The 11,618-nt window shown below is 44.9% G+C and overlaps 1 pseudogene; it reads right to left on the bottom strand.

Moving 5' to 3' along the window:
* Positions 1-4,305: 4,305 nt before the first annotated feature.
* Positions 4,306-4,617, bottom strand: LOC116478795 (small ribosomal subunit protein eS27-like; annotated as a pseudogene).
* Positions 4,618-11,618: the final 7,001 nt, after the last annotated feature.

The raw sequence follows: 11,618 nt of genomic DNA, 5'->3' as shown, positions 1-11,618 counted from the left end.
TGCTAAGAAAAACCACAACTCTGAATGGCTATTACTAAAAAGTGAAAAATATCACAGATGCTGGTAAGGTTGTAAAAGGAATGCTTATACACTGCTGATGGGAGTGTGAATTAGTTCAACCATTGTGAAAAGCAATGTAGTGATGCCTCATATAAGTAAAAACAAATTACCCTTTGACCCAGCAACCTCGTAATTGGGTATATACCCAAAGAAATATAAATTATTCCATCATGACACATGCACATGCATGTTCATTGCAGCACTATTCACAATGGCAAAGACATGGAATCAACCTAAATGCCTATCCATGGTAGACTGGATAAAGAAAGTATGGTATGGGCAGGTACGGTGGCTCATGCCTCTAATCCAACACTTTGGGAGGCCAAAGCAGGTAGATTGCCAGAGCTGAGGAGTTTGAGAGCGGCCTGAGCAACATGGCAAAACCTCATGTCTACAAAAAACAGAAAAAGAAAAAAATAGTGGGTGTGGTAGCATGTGACTGTAGTGCCAGCTACTTGAAGGGCTGAGGTAGGAGGACTGCTTTAACTCAGGAGATTGAGGCTGCATTGAGCCTAGATCACACCACTCCACTTCAGCTTGGGTGAAAGAGTAAGAACTTTTCTTCAAATACAAATAAAAGATTTAATAAAAACAAATTATGGTACATAAGCATCATGGAATACTGTGTGGGCATAAAAACAAAAAACAAACAAAAAAAACCAAGAAACAAAATCATGTCCTTTGTAGCAACATGGATGGAGCCAGAGATCATTATTCTTAGAAAACTAATGCAGAGACAGTAATCCCAGCACTTTGGGAGGCCGAGGTGTGTGGATCACCTGAGGTCAGGAGTTCGAGACCAGCCTGGCCAACATGGTGAAACCCCATCTCTATAAAAATACAAAAATTAGCTGGGTGTGGTGACAGGCGCCTGTAATCCCAGCTACTTGGGAGGCTGAGGCAGGAGAATCGCTTGAACCTGGGAGGTGGAGGTTACAGTGAACCAAGATTCTTGCCACTGTACTTCAGCCTGGGTAACAGAGTGAGACTCTGTCTCAAAAAATAATAAATACATTTTACCATGTATAAGAGCTAAATAATAAGAACACATAGACACAAAGAGGAGAACAGACACTGAGGGCGAGTTGATAGTGGATGATGGGAGGACAAAAAAGGTCAGAAAAAATACCTACTTGGTGCAATGTTTAGTATCTCAGTGACAATATAATCTGCACATCAAACCCTCATGACACAATTTTACCTATATAACAAACTTGCATGTGTACTCAGAAACAAAAAATAAAAGTTAAAAGGAAAAAAATCCATGAGTTTGGGAGAGTGCAGTGTAGGTGATAGGACTGGTTTGTGCTACGGATAGTGGCCCAGGTGTGACTCTACTCTAATTTATTTCTGGGTTCATGCAGGCAGATGAGATTATGAACAAGTGGTCCAGAACCCTAGGTTGGTGGAGAAAACAGGTTGCTGCTGCAGATTCAGTGTCTGGGGAAGGGATATGCCAGGAGACTTGGAGACACTTGTGGATTTTTGGCAAGAAACACTAGGATCAAAAATGCTGTGGTGAAATTCCTGAGGGTGATGTCTAGCCCTGGGAGTGATGTAGACACCTCAATGTCTAGTAGGTGTGTTTGTGAGTGGGTAGAAATCCTGTGCTGGCAGTTGTGGAAAAAGGGAATCTACTATCAGATCTTCTTTCCTTTAAGTTTTTTTTTTTTTTTTTTGAGACGGAGTCTCGCTCTGTCGCCCAGGCTGGAGTGCAGTGGCGCAATCTCGGCTCACTGCAAGCTCCGCCTCCCGGGTTCACGCCGTTCTCCTGCCTCAGCCTCTCCGAGTAGCTGGGACTACAGGCGCCCGCCACCACGCCCGGTTAATTTTTTGTATTTTTAGTAGAGACGGGGTTTCACCGTGGTTGGCTATTTTGACATATTCCACTCTCCAACACTCAAGTGATGTTACACTTCTGCCTCTCCCTTTCCTACAGGGGACATTGTGAAAGATATCTGTGCCCATCACACATGTATTTTGACTCTCTTCTTCTGCATGGATTCTGCTCACAGGGGGATTGGGACATATGTGGGCTCAGCACTCAGCTGATGTGACGCTTCTCTATTTTTTTTTTGAGATGGAGTCTCACTCAGTCATCCAGGCTGGGGTGCAGTAGTGCAGTCTTGGCTCACTGCAACCTCCAGTCCTGGGTCCAAGTAATTCTTCCGTCTCAGCCTCCTGAGTAGCTGGGACTTCAGGCCCCTGCCACCACACTTGGTGTATTTTGTATTTTTAGTAGAGACGGGGCTTCACCTTGTTGGTCAGGCTGGTCTCGAACTCCTGATCTCAGGTGATCCACCCTCCTCAGCCTCCAAAAGTGCTGGGATTACAGGCATGAGCCACCGTACCCGGCCAACGCTTCTCGTTTTCCTATGTTCTGCTCACACAAAAGATAGTGGCCCAGCACAAAGATGATGTGAGTCTCCTGCCTGGACCCTGCTCATAGGTGGCGTTGTGAAATATGTCTGGGCCCATCAACTATTTGATGTGTGTCTCCTCTGTTACCTGAGCTTTGCCTATGGAAGACATTGTGACATATCACTGGGCCCAGCACGCAGGTGGATAGATTTGCCTCTTCTGACTGGGCAATGCCAACAGATAAATAGTAACTTATCACAGGGTCCAGCACACAGGTGCTGTGGCTCTTCTGCCTGGCCCCTGCCCACAGGTGTCATGGATACATATCTTTGGTCCCAACATGTAGATGATGTGACTCCTTACTTGATTCTGGGACGTGTACACAGTGGGGATTGTGACATATCGCTAGGCTCAGCATTTATGTGATGTGACTCTCATGTGTAGGCCCTGCCCACTGGAGTGATTATGACATATATCTGGGTGAGAAAACCTCACGGATTTCTCACCTAGGTTATGTGACTTTCTTGTCTTTGCCCTTCCATCAGGGGGCATTGTGACAGATTGCTAGTTCCATTATCTGGGTGATTTGACTCTCCTCACCTGCCTGTGCACCACCCAAAGGGGACATTGTGACAAATCCCTGAACCAATTTTCTACATAATGTGCCTCTTCTCTGTTGCAGGAGACATGTCCCTAAAAGGGATTGTGGCTTATCTCTGAGCCCAGCACCCAAATGTTGTGACTCTCCTGCCTGGGCTGTGCCTAGAGAAAATATAATATGTCACTGGGCCCTGTATGCAAGTGGTCTGATTCTCCAGCCTGGGCCTTGCCCATAGGGGAGTTTGTGACATATTTCAGGTGAAGAATTCAGGTGATGTTACTCTCATTTCTTAGCCTTTCCCACAGGTAAGATTGTGAAGTAATCTCATCTGACGTGGTCCAGCACACAGATGAGATTTTTATTCTTCTATGCAATCCCAGACAACCAGACCACAGTTACTATTGTCACTATAACACATGGACAAAGATCGCTGTTGAGGTCCTGAGTCTCATGAGTGAATGCAGTCAACAGCTGGAATTGTGACTGTCATATGTATATGTTGCCAGAAGTGGGATGGTGACTCATTTCTGGATTCAGCTCACGGGAATGGTGATGACTCTCAAACATGGGCCAAGCCAATAAGAGAGATGTTGACTCTGGTAGGTAGGCTTTGGGGTCTAGGTCTTTTACTTGTAGGAAGATAACAGAAGATTATGACACTCACACATATTGTATAAAGCTTTTGGGCAATACAGAGTGCCATTACAAGACTGAGTACACAGGTGACATTGTGACTCTCCTATACACACCTAGCCAACGGTTTGAATTGCCACTCTCACATATAGGCTGAGTTTACTGGTGAGGTCCTGAGTCTCACACCTGAACCTGTTCCACCAGTTGGATAGTGGAAAATTTCTGAACCCAGTGCACTTGCACAATAGACCCACCAATAGAAGATACATTGGTGCTTGTACCTAGACTTAGGGTAACAGGTAAAGTTTTGGGTTTTCTACTTGTATAAATGTCACAGAAGATTACCTAATATTGTATAATGCCCTCGGGCTCACTAATATTGTATAATGCCCTCAGGCTGTACAGATACATAACTCAGTGAAATTTGAGATTGTGACTCTCAAATGCACACCCATCAAACAGTAAGAATTGTCACCCACACACATGGACAGAACCCACTGGTGAGGTCCTGAATCTCACTTACAGATCCAGTCCGCAGTTGGAATTTTTAATGTCATGTGTGGATCCAGCCACAGGTGGGAGGGTGACTCATAAAATCCAACTAAGAGACACAGCAATGACTTTCTTTTTTTTTTTTAATCCAAAATGCGTTTATTGAGATGGTTTCCCACTCATCTTGATTCAGAGTGCTTTCAGTGCTGCTTCCTCCTGAAGGAACATCCTTCTGTAAGCCTTGCTTTTCCTCCCATAGGCTGGCAGAGGACAGTGGAGCAGCCAACACACAAACTACCGTTTGTGCATGGCTAAAGACCGTGGTGATTTTATAGCATCCTGGGCATTTCACATCCGTGAAGTAGGAATTGGGGCTCTGCACCAGGCGTTTCTTCTTGTATTTCCTCTTCTCCTCTTCTGGAGAGGGATGAAGAAGATCCTTTGTGAGAGGCATGTTCTTGTGTGGGTAGGTCGTCACCGCCGGAAAGCACAGCAGTGACTTCCAGGCCGGGCGCGGTGGCTCACGCTTGTAATCCCAGCACTTTGGGAGGCCGAGGCGGGCGGATCACGAGGTCAGGAGATCGAGACCATGGTGAAACCCCGTCTCTACTAAAAATACAAAAAATTAGCCGGGCGCGGTGGCGGGCGCCTGTAGTCCCAGCTACTCGGAGAGGCTGAGGCAGGAGAATGGCGTGAACCCGGGAGGCGGAGCTTGCAGTGAGCCGAGATTGCACCACTGCACTCCAGCCTGGGTGACAGAGCAAGACTCCGTCTCAAAAAAAAAAAAAAAACAAAAAAAAAAAAACAAAAAAAGCAATGACTTCCATACCTGGACCCAGCTAATAGGAGAGATGTTGACTCTCATTCCTAAGCTTAGGGCAACAGGAAATATCATGAATTTATACCAGTGGTAATATCTCACAGGGGATTGTGACTCTCATGCATTCAATGTAAAGCCCTCGGGTGGTACAGAGAGTGTCATAAGAGGGCCAGAATAAGTTGAGATTTTAATTCTCGCATGTACTTCCAGACCATCATAAAAATTGTCACCCTCCTGCATGGATACAGAAAACTGTTGAGCTTCTGAATCTCACACCCAGATGCAGTCAAAAGTTGGAATTGTAGTTGTTTTATGTGGATTTTGTCTACAGGTGGATGGTGACTCTAAGACCAGGATTCAACACACCTAGAAGGCTTTGACTCTGATACCAGTCACAGAAGGCTCTGCGACGCTTCTATTTTCTCTAGGTCATGCAAATGGAGGTGGATTGTGACATATCATAGGGCCAACAAAACACAGTCCACAGGTGGAATTGGGACTCTCATGCATGGATCCAGTTCATCATTGATATTGTGACTCATGTACTTGGATGCAACTCACAGGAGGTGTTGACTCTTTTACCTGAAGCTGGGACATGTGTGGAATTGTGAATCTTAGCCCTAGATCTTCCCACAAGTATGATTGTGACATATACTTTTGCCTAGCACTTGAGTGATTTTATTTCCCTGCCTGGGCCCAGCTCTCAGAAAAGATGGTGATGTGACTCTCTTGCTTAAGTCCTACCCACAGAGGGTATTGTGAAATTTCACTGGGCCCAGCACTTAGGTCATGTGACTCTTATATTCAGCCTGGGCCCTGTCCACAAAGTCACTGTGAGATGTCACTGAGCCCAGCACCTCTGTGATGTGACTGTACTGCCTGGGCCCTGCCCACAGTAGGTATTGTGAAATACTTCTGAACTCATTACCTAGGTGATGTAAAGCTAGTCCTCTGACTGCATTCTGCACGGCCCCCGCCCAAATGAACTGTAACATACCACAGGCCCAAGCACTTAGGTGATATAATTCTCTTCTTCTGCCTGGGCTCTGGCCACAGGGGAGATTGAAACATTGTATTGAGCCCAGATTGCAGGTGATGTGACCCTCTATCTTAGGCTCTGCCCACAGGAATTAGTGTGATATGTCTCTGTGGTCATAATTTAGGTGCTGTGACTCTTCTATTTTCTCTAGGTCATGCAAATGGAGGGAGATTGTGACATATCATAGGGCCAACACAAAAATAATATAAAACTCCTGCCTGAGCCATGCCCATAGAAGGCATTGTGACATATCACCAGTCACAGCACTCACATGATGTAACTCTCTTTCCTGAGCCCTGCCCACAAGGCATATTGTAACATATCTTTAGCCTAGAACTTAAAATATTTGACTTTCTTAGCTTGTGTCTTTTCCACAGGTGGGAGTTCAACATATAACTGCACCCAGCACACAGGTGAAGCATCTTGTATGCTCATCCTGCCAAAAGTTATGAGTGTCACCCTCACACATGGACAGAGACCTCTGGTTAGGTCTTGAATCTTGTATATGGACACAGTCCACAGTTGGGATGTCATATGTAGATCCAGCCACAGGTATGATGTTGACCTACTTATAAAGTTAGCTCACAGGCACATTGATAACTCTCATACCTGGATCCAGCCAATAAAAGATATGTTGACTAGTATATCTAGGCTTGAGGAAACTGGGAGGATCCTGGGTCTCCTACCTGTATGAGAGTCACAGAAGATTATGACATTTATGGAAATTAAATAAAGTCCTCTGGCAGTACAATGTTTTGTCCCAGGGCTCAGCACGCAAGTGAGATTGTGACTTTAATATGCAGACAAAGCTAACACTTAGTATTGTCACCTTCACATATAAACAGAGCCCACTGGTGAGGTTCTAAATCTCACACATAAAAAAAATTCACAGTTGGGGCCAGGCGCAGTGGCTCACACCTGTAATCCCAGCACTTTGGGAGGCCGAGGCGGGCAGATCATGAAATCAGGAGATTGAGACCATCCTGGCTAACACACGGTGAAACCCTGTCTCTAGTTAAAACACAAAAAAATTAGCCGGGCGTGGTGGCAGGCGCCTGTAGTCCCAGCTACTCGGGAGGCTGAGGCAGAAGTTGCAGTGAGCCAAGATCATACCACTGCACTCCAGCCTGGGTGACACAGTGAGACTCTGTCTCAAAAAAAAAAAAAAAAATTCACAGTTGGAATTGTGACTGTGATATGTGAATCTGCCCATAGGTGGAATGCTGACTTATTTCTGGATTCAGCTTAGAAAAATGGTGATGACTTTTTTTTTTTTTTGAGACGGAGTCTAGCTCTTTCACCCAGGCTGGAGTGCAGTGGCGTGATCTCGTCTCACTGCAAGCTCCGCCTCCCGGGTTCACGCCATTCTCCTGCCTCAGCCTCTCCGAGTAGCTGGGACTACAGGCGCCCGCCACCACGCCCTGCTAATTTTTTTTTTTGTATTTTTATTAGAGACGGGGTTTCACTGTGGTCTCGATCTCCTGACCTCGTGATCTGCCCGCCTCGGCCTCCCAAAGTGCTGGGATTACAAGCGTGAGCCACCGTGCCTGGCGAAAAATGGTGATGACTGTTTCACCTGGACTCAGCCAAATGGAGAGATGTTGACTCTCTTAACTAGGTGTGATGATTAATACTGAGTGTCAACTTGATTGGATTGAAGGATACAAAGTATTAATCCTGGGTGTGTCTGTGAGGGTGTTGCCAAAGGAGATTAACAATTGAGTCAGTTGGCTGGAAAAGACAGACCCACCCTTAATCTGAATGGGCAAAATCTAATCAACTGCTAGCGTGGCGAGAATATAAGCAGGCAGAAAAATGTGAAAAGATAAACTGGCCTAGCCTCCCAGCCTACATCTTTCTCCTGTGCTGGATGCTTCTTGCCCTTGAACATCAGACTCCAAGTTCTTCAGTTTTGGAACTTGTAGTGGCTCTCCTTGATTCTCAGTCTACAGATGGCCTATTGTGGGATCTAGTGATTGTGTGAGTTAATACTTAATAAACTCATATATATATATACCATTAGTTCTGTCCCTCTAGAGAATCCTGACTAATACAGATTTTGATACCAGGAGTGATTCTAGAGGAAAAGAATATTAAGGATGGAGTTCTTTTTTTGATTCTGGGGTTTCTGGAGTTGGCTGCTTAATATGATTAGATCCAAAAATGCTAAAGACTCTACTTCTAATAGTATGGAGAACGCTGATAGTCCTTGGGATGAACTGTTTAGAGAGTTAGGTAAAATAAATGGGTTTGACACTCCTGATTTATCACTCATGAGAGGCAAGGAGTTTATTGACTCTATACATAATACCTTTGACCATCTGGGCATGGTGGCTCACACCTGTAACCCCAGCACTTTGTGGGGGCTGAGGCGTGTGGATCACGAGGTCAGGAGTTCAAGACCAGCCTGGTCAAGATGGTGAAACCCCCTCTGTGCTAAAAATAAAAAAAATTGGCCAGGCTTGGTGGTGGCTGCCTGTAATCCCAGCTACTGAGGAGTCTGAGGCAGAGAATTGCTTGAACCCGGGAGGCGGAGGTTTGACGATACATGGAGAACCAAGGAACATAATGAAGCTGGTTGTTCTAAGTTCAGTGGACAAAGTGATGACAGAAAATGATGAACTCAAGGATTCTATCTTTTGGCTTCAGAAGAACTTACTGAGCCTCAAGTCTGCTAAGATTGCCCTGCGTGAGAGTCTCATCTCCTGTAGAGAAGGAGCTGAAATTGTGGAAAAACAGACACAAACTCTTATTATACTAGTGGCTGACCTGCAATGAAAGGTGTATGCACAGCCTCACCAGGTGTCTACTGTTAAAGTGAGGGAATTGATTGGAAAAGAATGAGACTCTGCCACTCGGAATGGGGACATGTGGGAGGACCCTGATGAAGGTAGGGGCACTGAGTTTGTAAACTCTGATGAGCCTTTTTTGTCAGAAGAAACAGCTTCCCCATCCCCTGTAGTGGCAATATCCCCTTTCTGATCCATGCTGCCATCAGCCTTTCCACCTTTGTCTGAGATAAACTCTGCACTGCCTGAGGCAACAGTGGTGGCCTCCCCTGAGGCAGTTGCCAGGAAAATAATGTTGATTCTTCTCAGGAGCCACCCTCAACACCCCTGTTTGCCTCTAGGCATATAAGTAGACTAAAGTCCCAGTGGACCCCTAGAGGTGAGGTTGGGAGTGTGCCCCATGAGGAGGTACACTACACTCAAAATGAACCGGTTGAGTTTTCTAATTTATATAAACAGAAATCTGGAGAACAGGCTTGGAGATGAATATTAAAGGTGTGAGATTATGGTGAAAGGAAAATAGAGGTGAACCAGGCTGAATTTATTTATTTGGGCCCACTAAGTAGGAACACTGCACTTAATGTTGCAGCTTGGGGAGTTAAAAAAGGTTCTAATAGTTTATTTGCTTGGTTATCTGAAATATGGAATAAAAGATGGCCCCCCTGTGAGCGAGCTGGAAATGCCTGATGTCCCTTGGTTTAATGTAGAGGGAGGAATCAAAAGGCTTAGGGAGATTGGGGTACTGGAGTGGATTAGTAACTTTAGACCTACTAATTCCAGCAGGGAAGGTCCAGAAGATACACCCTTGACCATTGCCTTGCAAAATAGATTTGTGAAGGCAGCACCTAAATCTTTGAAGAACCTTATAATTGCTTTTCTCTACATGTCAGATATAACAGTGGGAACTGTGGTCAATCAACTACAAAATTTAAATACAATGGGAATAATTGGATCCCGAGGTGGCAGGGGCCAAGTGATGGCACTCAACCATCAAAGGTAAGGTGGGCATAGCAACTGTAATGGACAGCAGAGGTTAAACGGCAATCAGAATAGTCTGACTTGTGTAGAGTTCTGGCATTGGCTGATTCATCACGGTGATCCTAGGAATAAAATTGATAGGAAACCTACTACATTCCTACTTAATTTATACAAGCAGAAAACTTCTAGGTTGAATGGAAAAAAGACTAATTTGAAATATAAAAACAGAGAATCATGGCCCCTCAATCAGTTTCCAGACTTGAGCCAGTTTATAGACCAGAACCCCTTGAATAAAGGGGCGGTCGGATTCCCTTGAGGAATGAGCCCACTACACTAACGACAATTCATTCATTGAATCTTTTTCCCATCTTTCCCCAAGGAGATCTCTGGCCTTTTATGGGGGTTATTGTGCACTGGGGAAAGGGAAATGACTGGACATTTTGGGGACTCCTAAACACTGGCTCTGAGCTGACATTGATTCCAGGGGACCCAAAACATCACTGTTGTCCTCCAGTTAAAGTGAGGCTTATGGAGGTCAGGTACTTAATAGAAATTTAGCTCAGATCCAACACGGTTGATCCAGTGGATCCCAAGTCTCATTCTGTGGTCATTTCCCCAGTTCCAGAACGCATAATTGGCATAGACATACTTAGCAGATGGCAGAACTCCTACATTGGCTCCCTGACTAGTACGGTGAGGGCTATTAGGGTGGAAAAAGCCAAATGGAAGCCATCAGGGCTGCCTCTACCAAGGAATATAGTAAATCAAAAGCAATATTGCATCCATGGAGGAATTGCAGGGGTTAGTGCCAGCATCAAGGACCTGAAAGACGCAGAGGCTGTGATTCCCACCATATCCCCCTTCAATTCTTTCATTTGGCAGAAGACAGATGGATTTTGGAGAATGACAGTGGATTATTGTAAGGTTAACCAAGTGGTAACTCCAATTGCAGCTGCTGTACCAGATGTAGTTTCGTTGCTTGAGCAAATTAACACATCTCCTGGTACCTGGTATGCAGACATTGACTTAGCAAATGCCCTTGTCTCCATTCCTGTCCATAAGAAGCAATTTGCTTTCTGCTGGCAAGGCCGGCAATATACCTTTACTGTCCTACCTGAAGGATACAGTAACTTTCCGGCTTTGTGTCATAATCTTATTCAAAGAGACCTCTGTCGCTTTTTGCTTTTGCAAATATCACGGTTTTCCATTGCATTGATGATATTATGCTGATTGAATCCAGTAACCAAGAAATAGCAAACACAGCAGACTTATTCATGAGACATTTGCATGCCAGAGGATGGAAAATAAGTCTGACTAAAATTTAGGGACCTTCTAGCTCAGTAAAATTTCTAGAGGTCCAGTGGTCCAGGGCATGTCAAGATATTCCTTCTAAGGTAAAATGTAAGTTGCTGCATTTGGCCCGTCCTACAACCAAGAAAGAGGCACTATGTCTAGTGGGCCTATTTGGGTTTTGGAGGCAACCTATTCCTCATTTGGGTGTGTTACTCTGGCTCATTTATTGAGTGACCCAAAAATCTGCCAGTTCTGAGTGGAGTCCAGAAAAGGAGAAGGCTCTGCAACAGGTCCAGGCTGCTGTGCAAGGCGCTCTGCCACTTGGGCCATGTTACCCAGGAGCTCCTATGGATCTTGAGGTGTCAGTGAAAAATAAGGATGCTATTTGCAGCCTTTGGCAAGCCCTCTTAGGTGAATCACAGCAGAAGCCTCTAGAATTTTTTCTTTCCTTCCTTTCTTTTCTTTCTTTCCTTCCTTTCTTTTCTTTCTTTCTCTTCTTTCTTTCTTTCTTTCTTTCTTTCTTTCTTTCTTTCTTTCTTTCTTTCTTTCTTT

This window comes from Hylobates moloch, unplaced genomic scaffold, assembly GCF_009828535.3.
Source record: "Hylobates moloch isolate HMO894 unplaced genomic scaffold, HMol_V3 SCAFFOLD_12, whole genome shotgun sequence".
In the NCBI taxonomy this organism is placed as follows: Eukaryota; Metazoa; Chordata; class Mammalia; order Primates; family Hylobatidae; genus Hylobates; species Hylobates moloch.
This window is presented reverse-complemented; position numbering and strand designations above follow the sequence as displayed.